At 45.0% G+C, this 17,032-nt stretch overlaps 1 protein-coding gene across 7 annotated transcripts in view; it reads right to left on the bottom strand.

Moving 5' to 3' along the window:
* The window catches only part of AFF1 (ALF transcription elongation factor 1), a 148,562-nt gene that overhangs the window by 41,236 nt on the left and 90,294 nt on the right, over positions 1-17,032 (bottom strand). The window lies entirely within an intron of this gene.

The following is a 17,032-nucleotide window of genomic DNA, read 5'->3' as shown; positions in this document are numbered from 1 at the left end:
TGGACTGGTCCAAATTCACAAGCAGAAATGTAAAGATTTGCTTAAACAGCTGTTTTATTGACGTTGAGTATGACGAATGAAAGCGTGGTATTTATGAACACTGTTATCAGGAACCCTGTTTAGGGGAAAGATTTCCTTTCCTCACTTAAGTGCTCTCAGGAGAGGCTTCCTTCTCCTCAATTAAACTGCACCCCCCCATGAAGTTTACTCTCCTAGCAATGTGAATTGCTGCATGCCAGAGAGGCACCACATCTCCCAGTGAGGTATCTTAAAGAGGGAAGCTCCTATATCACGCCGTCTCTTTATGTAGTTAACTATTTTTGCCGCCGGTTGGAAGAACACAAAGTAATCGCCGCAGGAGGCTGCCCCTCTAAGGAATAAAAGGCCAGTGCGGAGGATATACTTGGTGTCTCTTCTAAGATATTGGCGCCACACCCGTTGCTTTGTTACAGAAACACTTAGAAATTCACCTTTGTCCACCACACCCACGCAGGAGAGCTTAAAGGCTCTGGGCTTTCTGCTCACAGTAGAGAACAAGGCAAGTCTCAGCTAGACTTCAGCAGATTAACCCAACATTTAGTTAGTATTCGAACACCCAGCAGTAAGCTCTGCTGTGATAGACAGAAGCTTAAAGAAAGTAGAAGGCAACATTCAAAAAATAAAAAGCTCATTGGGGGGGGGGGGAGAATGAACAATATATATATAATGACGATAGTATCAGATTATTGAATGTATGGGGTGTTGGGGAGGGGTAATACCTCTGGTGGGGGACACCTTGGGCTCCTTCTGGGTTAGTTTGTCCATCTTTGTTCCCCACAGCTATCACCTGTGGCTCCTAGAAGCTGTAAGCATGTGACAGCGGCCACACCCTGGGAATGGTTTTAACTGGCCAGCTAAACCATGTGAGGGTAGCTGATGGGCCTCAAACCTTCAATGACTTAAGGACTTCCCCTGCATGCAAAGGCAGGCTGTGGCAATGTGCTGCAGAGGGAAATGAGGCACAGATTGGGCTCATCAACCTGGGAAGGTAGCCCATCCAGGAGAAGACTCCAATCCTAAACCTCTGCTGCCTCGTGTGATATCTTGCATGTATTTTCAAGGAGATGGCACAAGCTGAAAGCCGAAAGGCTAAAATGTTCACATTTCCTTCCAGGCCCATCTCTCCACGACTTTTCTCTTCTCCTTCGCCCTCCACCACATTAAAAGAGTTGCCAAACCACATTGCATCTCCCTATTCAAGAACGCAACATAATTAAAACCCATCCACTCCTCTCGGCTAAAATTCAGGTTCTTTGTGCTAGTCAGCTCCCATCTAGCCTACTGCAGCCTTCTCCTTTCTGGCCCTCCCATTTTCACATTTCTATCATCTCACCTCTATCCAAAACGCCACTGCCAAAATCATCCACCTCTCCAGTCTCTCAGACCACACAACGCCTTCCCCCAAATCCCTTCCCTGGAACCTAGGAAGATGCCATGTATCTGATCAAAGGACCTATCAACTTCAGGGCCTGAGGCAGAGCTTTTTCACACCATTTGCTACCTAACCTTTAAAAGAAATGAAAAAATGAAGTTCCCTGGGGTTGACCCTGGTACTTTCTGCCTGCAAATCAAGTGCTCTACCAATGAGCTACAGCCTGGCTCCAAGACATTGTACTCTCACTGGCTCTTCTTTCCTTCATGTACTCAACTTCTTGACCTCACTTTTAAAGCTTCCCAAAGCTTTGTCCAACCTTATCTTTAAGCCTCTGTTTCACCTTATTGCTGATGACCACTGCTCTGCTCAACACGACCTCCCTAGAGTCTCCTCACTCCCTTAAATGATTCTGCTCATTAGGTAAAGGTAAAGGTACCCCTGCCCGTACGGGCCAGTCTTGACAGACTCTGGGGTTGTGCGCCCATCTCACTTAAGAGGCCAGGGGCCAGCGCTGTCCGGAGACACTTCCGGGTCACGTGGCCAGCGTGACATCGCTGCTCTGGCCAGAGCCAGAGCCAGAGCCGCACACGGAAACGCCGTTTACCTTCCCGCTGGTAAGCGGTCCCTATTTATCTACTTGCACCCGGAGGTGCTTTCGAACTGCTAGGTTGGCAGGCGCTGGGACCGAGCAGCGGGAGCGCACCCCGCCGCAGGGATTCGAACCGCCGACCTTTCGATCGGCAAGCCCTAGGCGCTGAGGCTTTAACCCACAGCGCCACCTGCGTCCCTCCTTGCCAAAAGTCATGAATGACAGCCAATGAAAACAAGTCTTGCAAAACCAAAACTCCTTCATCAGAGTTCTGTGCAGAACCTTAGCTGGACTGCAAATTAGGCTATGTTTTGCTCAAGCCTGACTGCTGCATAACTCAATTAAACTATCTAACAAGCATACCTCGCCTGCAAGCTAAACCGGACATAAAAATGTACAGAGTATAAGGAAGACTTTCATCTACTGCCCATGCTTGTAGCACAGGCAACGCTGAACATCAATGCCGCTTTAAACATACAGTATATATTCAGAAATATAGCTGGAATAAATACAGATACTAAAATCTATGCTTTTGTTATCTTGACGGCATCAGCTCAATTATCCTCTTTGATTTTCAAATGTTAGCAGTTTAATTCAGAAAAATAATAACATTCAGATGCTACGTGTTTATGAACTGTGGACATGAGGTCGGGGTGCTCTGGAGCTGCAAGATGGAAGTTTTTGATCACAGCAAGGATTCAAAATATATCTGCCATTTTATATCTTGCAAGCAACTCCAAAGCCTGGCAAACACATTTTGGACACACCCCCACTGGAGAGTTCTCCTCTGCACATCTGATTCAAATGAACTGCAGCTACAGTAAGTTTGCAACTTGCGTGCATTTTAACTTGTGCACATTCAGCTTTATGCTGGTGGTAAAATAAAATAGGCAGAAAGGGGGCAAGGTTCTGGGGGAAATGACTCTGGCAATTCCACCCACCACTGAACCCAATTGGTTTTGACTATACGTGATTTGCCTTTAGGTGCGGCCCCCAGAACATAACCCCCACATATGTAGCTCCTGATCAATCAGGGTAGCGAAGAACTGCATGGTGGATTGTACCCACTCCACTTTCCAGAATCCGTGTTATCAAAAGGGAAAAACACTTGGCTACCAGGAATGACACGTTGGGACACTCTGCCCTATTGCTATCAGGCTACCAGAGGAACTCTCCTTGCCCCCATCTCCCCTCACCCCACTCCCCTTTCTGAGCAGAATATTATTTATTTTGTACGGAAAATATTTTATCTTTGCACTGTAACAACAGAAGCCAACAGCCTGTGTCCTTGAGATGGCAATTCCAAACATAACTTTTGCAAAGTTTGCTTACTAGCTAGAAGATAACCTTGCTTGAAAACTGGTTGGCTGAAGCAGTTCTGACATTACTGGGTGGTTGGGAGACCGGCACTTTTACTTATTTTTCGGCCTTCTCTTGATACAGTGGTACCTCAGGTTACATACGCTTCAGGTTACAGACTCCACTAACCCAGAAATAGTACCTCGGGTTAAGAACTTTGCTTCAGGATGAGAACAGAAATCATGCAGTGGCGGCGCAGCAGCAACAGGAGGCCCCATTAGCTAAAGTGGTACCTCAGGTTAAGAACAGTTTCAGGTTAAGAACGGACCTCCAGAACGAATTAAGTTCTTAACCCGAGGTACCACTGTACTGCTCTTAGAAAGCTACAGAGTGACGATGATTTGGCTTAAACTGGGGGAGGCAAGTTCAAGGGGAGGAGTTTAAGGAATTCATTAAAGGCACTCTGAGCTCAACCACCGTCACCATTACCTGAGCCCTGGGTCAGTGCTAACTCAAGTCCTCAGAGATGAGACTAGCCTAAGAGCACCTACTGAATTGCTTTGCCAAGGTGAGATTCAAATCAGGGGCTACCTGGCTCATTGCTGTCATTGCCATACACTTGTCACACTAACTCTCACTGTGCTACAAATAGCAGAGCTCTCTTGTTACTTAGCAGTGCCTACTGCAAACACACAGTGTTGTTTATAACACCCATAAAGCAATAAAACCTTCTGGATGCAAAACAAGTTTTTGTTTCACCGCAGACCAATACTGAGGAACTAAGGTATAGCTAAGCCAAATACTGCCTGTGTAATTTTTATTTTTAAGAGCCCATCTGAAGGGTGGTTATTCCCAGTTAAAAGTCCCCACTTCTCTCCTTTTTATTAACTTGCAGAACCAGTCGATAAAGAAAGGGCACTTGCTTTGATGTGCTTTAGGCTGAAGTAGGAGGCAAAATGGCACACCTATTACTAGATGATATCAAAGCTGCATTAGGAGTATGCAAATTTCCTGGTTTCACAGAACCAGTCAGTGGGCAAAATGAAAAGGGATTTTGGTGATAAATGCCTGATCTACAGTGCTGAGATGGAGTATTTACAAAGCTCATATACCGTATGTTTGCTGCAACTGCCATCATGATTCAAGTCATTGTTGACTTCTTTCCTGAAGTGATGTGCTGTAATTTTCAGGCACACAATTTTTTTTTTTGGGGGGGGGGGGATAGATTGCCTTTAAAGATGGCAGTGCCTCTTCTCGTGTGGTTTGTCACATCGTCCAAACCTGTAAACCATGTTTAACATTAACTATGGTTAAACAAGCCAGCTTAAGAAACTGTGGTTTGAAGTTTGTTTTAAACTAACCACAGTTAATATTAAACTCAGTATGGATAGTCTGACATACTGTGGTTACATAAAGGCAGAAATTCTGAACTCCTAGCCACACAGGAGAGGGGAGCGCATGATCTCTGAAAAAAATTATTAGGCTCATTCATGTCTCATAGCCATTGTTTAGTGTGATGTCTGAATAAGGCCAGTAAGAGTCGTATGAGCAGAGCTGTACTGGGGAAAATGAACAAGGAACAAGAGAATAACAATTCTGATATACGACCATATGAAGTTGTCTTAATACTGGTATGGATACAGAACTTTTAGCTCATGGTCAGTTCGGATATAAACCTTAACTGTGGTTAAAGCCATTGGAAGAAGGGAAGGAATAACTTGTAAGGGATTTTGCAAGCCTGCAAGCTTTCTTAACTTTGGTTATATTAGATTTCAAACTGAGCAACACTTTCTCACAAAGGGCTGCACTCAAGAGAGGTTAACAATACACACACAAAGTGGTTAAGGGTTCTGGGTGTTTCATGTCAGCCTGTAGAGCCAAGTGCATCTGATAATGCAAGAAGGACTAACCTTATCTCAACCTCTGAGTTAATTTATGCATCTACATAAATCAAAAGCCAAAATCTTGGCAAAATACACAGTAGTATAGAAATGTGATTAGGAAACAAACAGGGGAGTATCTTGTGGTGTGCAACCAACAGTTGTGTTTCTTTATATGAGGGACTGTAGCTCAGTGGCAGAACACACCCTTCGCATCAAGATGATCCCAACTTCAATCCATGCCAGTGCTGATGCGAGAGACTGAGCTGTCTGAGCAACCATTGACTTTGCTCCTGCTCTTCTTCATCCCTTCTGCATTAGCAGTGCTGAAGCACCCTGTCCCTTGCCGCTGACTTTTGTTTGTTTTGCCACTGCTTCTTTGGCAGCAGTCCTCCCCACACCCAGCTCACGCTATTTTGCAGTGCCAGATAGGACCTCTCACACCATCTCATCATTCCCTGCTTCACACTACAGAGGACCTGGGGGTGGGTTGGATCCTGCCTTCAAGCATTCCATGGAAGTTTTTATGCAGCGGCAAAAAAACAATGCCAAGAACCAGAAGAAAAAATGTTTGCAAAGTTACAGTAACTCTAACCCACCACACACATTTTAGGCGTCATTGGCCACAGCAGCACAGCTACCCCACCAGAATGACTTGCTCTGAGGGAAGTAGCCACTGCCAAGCAAGGGTGGGAAGGAAGAAGCAGAGAGACTTGCCAGGTAGGCAGAGCGAGCTCATCCGCTCCTCTCTCTGGCCCACAGGAGCACCAGGGCGGTGGTGACAGGGGGGGTGAGCGGTGTGAAAGGGCTGGCTCCGGAGAGGGACTGCTTAAAATGGCACTCAGCCAGCTCAGCCCAGCCCCCTTCCTCTTCTAGGCAAGGCTGGGAGAAGCCAGGAGGAGGGAGGGAGGTGTGTGTGAGAGAGTTAGGGGGAATGGAATGGCGCAGGGGGGGAAATGGCGCAGCCCAAACAAACAGAACTCCCACGCCGATCCATGGACGGTCCACGGGTTGGATCCTGAAGGCAATTGGGCCTGATCTGGCCTGCAGGCCTTAGTTTGCTACTGGACTAGCCAGTAGAAGCAAGCTTGGGGGAGTGGATTGGACGGCTGTTCTCAGACCTGCCACCTGAGGCTGTTGCATCCATTCACCTATGGAAAGATCAGCCCTGAGAACCATGACCTCCCCAGTTTAAGAAAGGCTGGGTAGCTGGAGAGCCATTGCCAGTAAGAGCAAATTCTAGGTGAGATGGTTAAAAGAGAAAATCCATGGTTAGCGTATTTGCTTCTTTTTAGGGCTACAGTATTTTCACAAAATCAATGTGCAAAGCATATGAGAGATTTCCATTGTTCAGCACAGATGGAGAAAGAGTGGTGCTGTGTGTGTGTGTAGACAAACTGGTGTAGGGGATGGTAGAGGGAGACAACAACAATTTCCAGTTAACCATACAGTACAGATCAACAGCAATGAACTGAACTACTTTGTATGGAAAACAGTAAGAGACTGGGAAAGACGTATGGGGAGCAAGCTGCCCAGAATAGCTACCTTTCCTTCTGGAGTTCTGCCTAGGTTCTTGTCAGAACCCTGAACAACCTGCTCTTTGTTAGCACTCCTGCTTGCAGAAATAAATTTGGAAATACAATTACGAAGCCAAGAAGTTTCAAAAAAATAAGAAGTAAAACAAGACTTCTGAGCGGAGGTGCGTGGAGAAAATGTGGCTATCATCACGAACTGTTTACATTACGGTTTTCATGACTGAAGTGCTTCTAGTTTTTGTTTGTTTGTTTGTTTGCCTGTCCTATGACAGTGTTGCTCTCATTTTACAAATTGGGAATTGAGTCCGAAAGCTAGGGGGGCTTGGCCTATAAGGCCACCCAGAGAGTTCACAGCTAAGCTGTCATTTCCCGAGGCCAAGTCTGAGGCTCTGTTCCACTGGACCACACATACAAATAAAATGCTCTCCAGTCTGCAACACACTTCCGATGTGGACCTTGATGCTGCACAACGTGCCCACAGCTACTACGGTTAGGTTGCAGAATCTCACCATGAGGAGCATATAATTTTGTTGATTGCATGGCTTGGGAACCTAGAAGCTAGGAGTGTTTTGTGGATTTCCTTTAAATGAGTAAGGAAAAACTGAATGCACGACGAGTTAAAATAGAGCCAGCGTTCCTCTGGGTAAGTGAAAGTTTATGTGCTCATTTTAAAAAGTGGCTTCTGCAAGCCCGATCGTGGGATGAAGCCAAACCCTCCCCCTTGAGATATGGAAGACACGCAATGACTTGAGAGGAATCTGGGAAAGGAGAGTCCAAGAAAGAAACGGAGGAGCAGGATGGATGAGAGGGGTAACATACATGGAAAGTTGATGATGCAAGTTTGTCATGGACTAGCCATAGCTCAGTGATAAAGGAAACGCATTATATGTTGAAAGTCCTGGGTTTGATCTAGGGCCTCTCCAACTATCCATTTGTTTAACAACCTTTATATGCCGCCTGAATAATAATAAATAAATAATAATAATAATAATAATAATAATTAATAATAATATATTATTTATACCCCACCCATCTGGTTGGGTTTCCCCAGCCACTCTGGGCGGCTTCCAACAAAACACTAAAATACAATAACCTATTAAACATTAAAAGCTTCCCTAAACAGGGCTGTCTTCAGATGTCTTCTAAAAGTTTGGTAGTTATTTTTCTCTTTGACATCTGGTAGGAGGGCGTTCCACAGGGCGGGTGCCACTACCGAGAAGGCCCTCTGCCTGGTTCCCTGTAACTTGGCTTCTCGCAGCGAGGGAACCGCCAGAAGGCCCTCAGCGCTGGACCTCAGTGTCCGGGCTGAACGATGGAGGTGGAGACACTCCTTCAGGTATACTGGACCAAGGCCGTTTAGGGCATTAAAGGTCAGCACCAACACTTTGAATTGTGCTCAGAAATGTACTGGGAGCCAGTGTAGGTCTTTCAAGACCGGTGTTATGTGGTCTCGGCGGCAGCTCCCAGTCACCAGTCTAGCTGCCGCATTCTGGATTAGTTGTAGTTTCCGGGTCAGCTTCAAAGGTAGCCCCACATAGAGCGCATTGCAGTAGTCCAAGCGGGAGATAACTAGAACATGCACTACTCTGGCAAGACAGTCTGCGGGCAGGTAGGGTCTCAGCCTGCGTACCAGATGGAGCTGATAAACAGCTGCTCTGGACACAGAATTGACCTGCGTCTCCATGGACAGCTGTGAGTCCAGAATGACTCCCAGGCTGCTCACCTGGTCCTTCAGGGGCACAGTTAGCCCATTCAGGACCAGGGAATCCTCCACACCTGCCCGCCTCCTGTCCCCCAAAAACAGTACTTCTGTCTTTGCACTGAAACTTCTAAGCGGCTAAAAATAATCAGGTAGCAGGTGATATGAAGAATCTGTGCTTGAGAACCAGGATAGCTGCTGCCACTGATTCCATTCACACACAATGGTAAGCCATGGTTAGAAACAAACCATGGTTTACTGTGAATGAGCAGTGTGCTGGTGCACACCACTCAAATTACAGCTGTCCTGTCTTGACCTTTGCTGAGCTGAGCTGACAGTGTGCACATCACAAGCATTGGCTTAGTGTTACACGCAACTGGCTTTCTATGACGTGTTTGGAGAGAAGAGACGCATGAGCACTGGTTCGTGTGTAATGCTAAGCCAGCACTGTGGTTTGTTTTCTCAAATCGGAAAAGGAAAGGGTAAAAGTGGCCCGATTTCAGCAGCGCTGCACATTACAATAAGCCAATTGTTTTAGATGAGAACCAGGCCAGTGAGAATACCTAATACTACACTGCAATGCTATACACACTTGCCTTGCAGCAAGTTTCACTGAAGTCAATGGGGCTTACTTCTGAGTAGACCTGTCTAGGACTGCACCGTGATTCTATTTCAGTTTGACTGAACTGTGCTTCCCCACCCCCTTGAATGGAACTTTTATAGCTCTTTTGACTGTTACCTATAAGAAATGCATTGCAGCAAGGCTATATATCTAGAATTTTATTACTTATTATTGCCTTTACTTGGTTACCAGATTTATGCTTTTTACACTCAGAGCCAAAGGGTGATTTAAGCCATAACCCTTGTTACTTTCTGGAGAGTCGGGTTTTGAAATCAGTGACTTGTCAAGGCATCTGCATTCAGTTTCTATTAAATTCCATTTTCAGTAGGGATTAGGTTTTCTTTTCTTTTCTTTTTCTTTTTTTGTTCCCCCTCTCAAGGAGAACTTGGATGACTTGCCACGTGGAGATTTTCCCCCTTTTTCCCGGGCCTGCTTGATTTCCACAAAACGGCAAGGGAAATTAGGCTGGAGACTGCCAGTGGTGTCCTCATTTCACTCCTATGTGCCCAGCTAACTTTAGCGCAGGCCTCACAAGAGCAGAAGAGTTTGTAATAGAAGAGAGAGATGACCAAAGCCAAAAGCCACAAAGACCAGAACTTCATCAGAATCAAGACTCCGCACACTTTAATCTGGTCCTCAATGACTAAGCTTTTCTCTGCTACATGAAAACAACCACCAATCGTGCTTCTGAGCATGTCAAAATCACTTTGTGTTACCCACCACCAGAAGCCCACACACAAACACCTGCAATTTAGAGGTTTCTAGGTCAGGTCCAGGTCCTAAGATCTTTCATGAAAGTGGGGCGGGGGGGACGACGACGACATTAACTGTGACATATTCTTAACTATTCAAGAGTATTTTTTCTTAACCATTAAGGAAATTCACATCAAAGTTTCAGGTGAAGGGGGGTGGACTTCTGCAATGCCAATCTGCACAATGTCAGCAAGGGACAGATTGTGCTTATATGACTGAAAGTTAACCATAATATTCTGATACAGGAATTCCCGGGGCAACTTCTACGGCAAGAGTAAAGAGCTGCTTATGGAGATAGTTCTGCTCTGAGTCCTTTTGGTGAGCACGTCTTGTAATGGGAATAAATACTCAGGCATTTTCAAACATGCCAGACCGGGTGAGCCCTCTCAGACACTTTTGATCTGCTTCGTCTAAAGGCCGATAAACAGCATTACTCGGTGCAGAATTTTGGTGCACCACACATACAGTGCTCAGCATGTTTCAGGAAGTGTACACCTCTTATCAACATGACCTTGTTATGTGTATTAACTTTGCACACACTCTCTCTCTCCCCACCACAAATCTCCAACATGCACATCTGACTACCACCCTACTTAAGACTGCCCAGCTACTTAAGGTTCCAATCCTATGCACATTTACCTGGCAGTAAACTCCACTGAACATAAATGGGTCTTACATCCGAAGACACACATATAGGATTGTGCTGGTAATCTTTCAAAAGGTTGGACTGACTTAAAGAGATCTGGTAGTAGTCACTTCAAACTCAGGAGACTTGTCTTTGAGATCAGGAGAAATACATGTTAGGGTAATTCTTATGCTCATTCTGAATTTTAAGCCTTGGGGACAAATGACTACTGTTTCATTATCTTTGCAGTCAAATGAGGGCTAGAAACTTTACACACACAAAACACAGGATTCTTAAGATTCCAAGAGAAACACTAGGGCAACAAAAACACAAACACAGCAGGGACTGCATATATTTATCCAACACGGGGTATAAAATCCAACTTGTCTGGTGTTACTAAAATGTAGGCCACCCATGAGTTAATGTATTCAGAGCTAAAAACAAAAAAAGCAGATGGAGTGACATTTTGCTGTCAAAACTGCTTAGAAGCTAAGGCTGTGAACAGTAGAAATTGCACCCAGGAGCACTGCTGCAAAATACTGTTAGTGTAAACTAAGCCTTAAGCAAGGAAGCAAATATATACTACCAACAAACCAACTTGGAATAATTTTCTATTGAGATACTTACATATATTGATGGGGTGGAGGTTTCTTCAAACGGGTATTTTAGTTATTGCAGGGTAGCCCAAATGTTAATTTTTTGTTTTAACATTTGTTTAAAGGTTTTCGGTTCACAGAATCCCAAACCCAGGAGGTTTACAAATAACTGAAGAGGTCACATCAACATGTACAATGGGTTGGACCTCTTTTATGAACCATTGTGCCAATCTTGGTTAAAGATCAACCATGGCTTTGTACAATAGCGTGGTTCGCGCATAACACTAAAGCTAACTATGCTTTAGAATGTACAAGCAAATATCTGGTGCATTATATATTTAATAACACAGCTGCTCTGATTCTTCCCTGGTCCTGCTGTCTACCAGCATCTCTGCTGGTATCTCAAGCCAGAGTTTGGTTTAGGAATACCTGCAAAACCTGGCATGTGGTTTGTCTTTATCGAAACAAGTCACAAGCTGTAACCAAGGTTTGCCCTTGGCTGACCACTTATGGTTTGCCTGGGTTAATACCCAAGACCAAGCCAAACTATGGCTTAGTTCCTGGTAGAGAGGCAGCAACGAAACTGGAGGGGCAAAGCAGCCATCGTTTTCTAAATATGCACCAGCTTGTTCACACTAACTCATAGTTTAGCTGAGTATTATGTGTGAACTGAGTAGGTGTCTGATTGACAAACCGTAACTATAGCTTATGTCTGAGCAATAGTTTGTTTCACTGATCTGGTTCAGGTGTAATGCTAAAGTATGGCTTAAGGAGGTGTTGCCTGTAGGTTTGTGTGCAGCAGCTCCATGCCACGTGCAAGGGAAGGATGTGAAGATACTGCAGTTCTGAATACAGGGAAGTGTGGTTTGTTCAAACCATAGTTTGTTCCAAAGCCAGAACATTAAACCATGGTTTGATTCTGAAATTTGATACATAAGCCTGAATATGGCATATTTTGACATCTAACAGACAAAACCAGGTGTCAGTTTTATCCCCTTAACAGAGATTACTTTATAACCTTGAGGGCTATAAACAGGACATCACTATTATAAATAATGTGAGGGATTTATTAGCACAGGGAAGCCTGTCAGAGGCTACAATCCAGTAGTGTGTAGAATCAAATCCAAGAGTGGGTCTTCGTCCCAGAGGGTTGAATGAAACCTGGCTGTGGGTCACATCCTGCCCATAGGCTGAAGTTTCCCACCCATTTTAGATCAGCTCCAGAAAAGCCAGGCATACAGCTGATAGGCTGGCAGGTTGTGAGAAGTCTAGTATTATTTTGCACACTTAGGGCACATCCCTGGATTCAGGGAAGGAATATTTTCTGTGACAGCTAGAAGCACGTCTACACTTAAAGAACGCCAAGCTGAATTTACCCCGTTCTTCATGTAAGGCCTCCTCCACATGCATGTACCCAAGAAGGAAAGGCAGCCTTGGGAATACTTGCATGTTAACATCTCCAAGAACGCACGCTGCTGGAGGGGGGAAATAATCCGGTACTGAATGTCTGAACCCCTTCTCCACACAATTCTTCTTGACTTTAGCTACAGAGGTACTGTCCTCTCTACTACTGAAGTCAAGAACACAGAATTCAAAGCCAGCTGGCTCCTTTTTCCGGAGTGAAGGGGTTGTGGAACCTGCAGTGCAATGAATGGTACAGTACAGCCCTGAGGCGTCTCCTTACGCAGTCTTGATTAAGCAGATTTCTAAGTGTGCAGCTGCACTTATCGTTATGCTCCCAGGCTGTGCAGTAACCAGCAATTCTGCTTAGCCCAGAATTTCTGTATTGAGAGTTCCTGAACCCACAGTTATGGAACAGGAACAGCCAAATACTTTGTGTGTGCGTAAAAGCACGTAAGCCTAAATTAAGCATAACATGTCCCACCAATGGACATTTCTTTCTCTTCCAGCATGTGCTTCACCTGCCACTCAGCTAGTATACAGAGCATATTCCTTATGCGGAAATAAAAGTCTTTGCAAACACCAACCACTTTCCCACATCACAAAAAAAGCTGAACACTGGAACATGAAAGTTTCGTTCTAGAAGCTATTTTCAATGCCAGGCCTCACTTATAAGGTAAAAAAGGTAAAGGACCCCTGGACGGTTGAGTCCAGTCAAAGGCAACTATGGGGTGTGGTGCTCATCTCACTTTTCAGGCCGAGGGAGCCGGCATTTGTCCACCGACAGCTTTCCGGGTCATGTGGCCAGCAGGATTAAACCACTTCTGGCGCAACAGGACACCGTGACAAGTGCCAGAACGCACAAAAATACCATTTACCTTTCCGCTGCAGCGGTACCTATTTATCTACTTGCACAGGTGTGCTTTCGAACTGCTAGGTTGGAAGAAGCTGGGGCAGAGCAACGGGAGCTCACTCCGTCACATGGATTCAAACCGCCAACCTTCTGATCAGCAAGCCCAAGAGGCTTGGTGGTTTAGACCACAGTGCCACCCGCAACCCATAGGCCTCACTTATAATTAGTAAAGGGGGGCTTCAATCATGTGCAGAGGGCATTTCCCTCCAAGTAGCCAGAAGCTTCCCCAACGTGCTAGGGACAGAGAGGGTGGGGTTTAAAAATCAAGATGCTTCAGTTTAGAGGCAAGCTTGAGTCTCTTTTCTGAGGCATTAAGTCCTGCCGGGGACCACCCAAGATCCCCCTGAACTCAGGTCTCCCAAACAAGTAAGTAATAATACTGACCGACTGCCTCCCAAAGCGGCTGAAAGGATTAACAAAGCTAATGATTATACATAGCTCTCCAGTTAAGTCTCCCAGCATGAACTAATGCAAACTCAGCACACTCCATTTCACCAATAGAGGAGGAGGCTGACCGCCTATCCAAACCTCTCTCGCTTCTGCCAATGCAGCAAGGGAATTCAGGCTGGAATGAGGAGGGAGAGAGATCTCTAGGGACTTCTAGCCTTCCTCTCTACAAATGACACTGGATGACCCCCCCTCAAAGGATTCAAGTGTTTTACATGAAAATGGTTTTTAAACAATGGCTGCATTGTATGCCTCAAGCATGGGTGCTTGGAGGGAAACAAACATTCTTTTCAAGATTTTACAAGGTTTTCTGACCCAGAGATAGATTATTTTGCCCAGGCCTCATTCCGATGTACAGTAATGGATCTCTCTCCTCTCCTTACCGCTACTGTTTTTGTGGGTGAAGGACAGAAATCAGCACACTCTTGTGTCAAAATGGTTATTTTATAAGTAGACACAAAAGGTTTAAATATGAAGCTATCTGGGAAAATGAGAGGGATGTGGGAAGGAACCTGGTTGCACGGACACAGGGCACATCTACAGCAGAAGTCTGAATAAAATGTCCATTTTCTTCTCTATAACTAGCCTGTGGCATAGAAACAAAGAATTGCAGAGTTGGGAGGGACCTCAAGGGTTATCCAGTCCAACTCCCCGCAATGCAGGAATCCCAGCTAAAGCATCCATGACAGATGGCGAACAAACACTATTAAATAACAAGTGATGAAGCAGTAACTGATTAATAAATTGAATTACAGTAGTACCTCTGGTTATGTACTTAATTCATTCCAGAGGTCCGTTCTTAACCTGAAACTGTTCTTAACCTGAAGCACCACTTTAGCCAATGGCACCTCCCGCTACTGCCGCTGCACGATTTCTGTTCTCATCCTGAAGCAAAGTTCTTAACCCGAGGTACTATTTCTGGGTCTGTAACCTGAAGCGTCTGCAACCCGAGGTACCACTGTACTTGATTAAAATTGTGGAGACTGATTGAGCATTGCCATTACATCTCCATGTCATTTAAACTTTTACCTTAAGGATTCACGCCAATTATCTTGCTGGTTTCTCCTCAACTTGGCTGAGCTCCCATCCGATCAGGAAATGGAAAGTCATTTCAGAGCAGGGGTTATTAACCAGATATTGAGGAACTCATAATCAAGGATAATGAAATTTGCAAGCCAACAACATCAGGAGGACCATAGGATCAGCCATTATTTACCTGAGGGGCCCCTGTAATGATAGAACAGTCTCTGGAACAATCATGTTTCTAGTGTAGAGAGGACTGGATTGCATGCTACACAAGCACCTCAGGTAAAAGGTAAAGGTAAAGGTACCCCTGCCCGTACGGGCCAGTCTTGACAGACTCTGGGGTTGTGTGCCCATCTCACTTAAGAGGCCAGGGGCCAGCGCTGTCCGGAGACACTTCCGGGTCACGTGGCCAGCGTGACATCGCTGCTCTGGCGAGCCAGAGCCGCACACGGAAACGCCGTTTACCTTCCCGCTGGTAAGCGGTCCCTATTTATCTACTTGCACCCGGAGGTGCTTTCGAACTGCTAGGTTGGCAGGCGCTGGGACCGAGCAGCGGGAGCGCACCCTGCCGCAGGGATTCAAACCGCCGACCTTTCGATCAGCAAGTCCTAGGCGCTGAGGCTTTAACCCACAGCGCCACAATCCGGGAAAAAGGAATGTCTTTCTGGATATATGGTCATGGCTTTATATCCTAGTCTGAGGGGATATCATAAACCACAGTTTTCCAGTTTGGCTGTCATAGGAAACTGATTTAAGAAACCAGGAAGAAACCTCACTGAAGCCAGGTTTGAGAGAGATATTCCTCTTTTTAGCTGGCCTAAAAATCGCTGGTTAAAAGTTAAATTGCCGTTTGTGTATTAAAAGATGAACTTACTTGGTGAGGGTTTGCAAATTTTGTGGGGGTTTGGAAGGCTTTTGTCTTCTTGCTTAGTTTTCATGAAGGGTTAATTTCAAAACACACACACACACACACACACACACACACACACACAGTTGCAGCTTCACTTGCATATACATTCTTGGTTCCTTAACAACAGGCGAAGGATAGAATACATTATTTTTGTACTAGCCCCCCCAACGCTCTCATGTTATAGCAAGTAAGAAGATGGAAACATTTCACACAGTAGAAAATGTTACCAACTTATTCTTGCTACTGTTTTAATCATCCTTTATTGGCTTTAATAGAAATTTAAAATTCAGACATCACTCTCCATGCTCTGTATATTTAACAGAGAGTCCCATGGACTGCAAGAAGATCAAACCTCTCCATTCTGAAGGAAATCAGCCCTGAGTGCTCACTGGAAGGACAGATTGTGAAGCTGAGGCTCCAGTACTTTGGCCACCTCATGAGAAGAGAAGAATCCTTGGAGAAGACCCTGATGTTGGGAAAGATGGAGGGCACAAGGAGAAGGGGACGACAGAGGACGAGATGGTTGGATAGTGTTTTCGAGGTTACCAGCATGAGTCTGACCAAGCTGCGGGGGGCAGTGGAGGACAGGAGTGCCTGGCGTTCTCTGGTCCATGGGGTCACGAAGAGTCGGACACGACTAAACGACTAAACAACAACAACAATTATTTAATTAAAAGCCACTCTGGTTTATTTCTTTTTTCCAGTTGTCAATTAAGAGTAGCGCTGCTGTCAATACTTTAGAGAATCATAGTTTGAAGCACTTTGTAAAAGTTTAGCAGATTTTAAATTTTAAATAAAAAAATAGCAGATCCTTCGCGTTTGCTGAACATGATCTTTTCTTGAGAGACCAGGATAGGCATTTCATTAAATTCATGTCTGACCACCAGGAAAGATGGGTAATAATGATGCGCTGCCTAGACACCTTTATTTATTTCAACGGTAATAATCTTATTTAGTGTTACTTAGAAATTTAGATACCTTAAAGAGTGGGGGGGGGGGGAGAGAGAGAGAGACTTTAAGGGGAAAGACTGCATTAACAATAGAGAATTTATTGATGGAAATTTGTTTCACACCAGTTAACACACAAGGAACACAATGCAAGAAGGTGTGAGAGTCAACCCACAACTAATGCAGTATTAATATGGTTTGTGCATTACGATAAAGGAAGTAGGCGTTTTCAATAAGCACAGTCTCAAGCGGTTCTCGCAAAAATTTGAAGATAATTGCCTTTAATTACCAGCTATCCCAGACTTTCTCTTCTTGTTCCAGATGCCACTCTCCTCCTGCAAAAACATCAGACTCCAGGGCCTCCTCCTATGTGCC

This window comes from Podarcis cretensis, assembly GCF_951804945.1.
Source record: "Podarcis cretensis genome assembly, chromosome: 9".
In the NCBI taxonomy this organism is placed as follows: domain Eukaryota; kingdom Metazoa; phylum Chordata; class Lepidosauria; order Squamata; family Lacertidae; genus Podarcis; species Podarcis cretensis.
The sequence above is the reverse complement of the archived record's forward strand: the minus strand, read 5'-3'. Positions and strand labels throughout refer to the sequence as shown.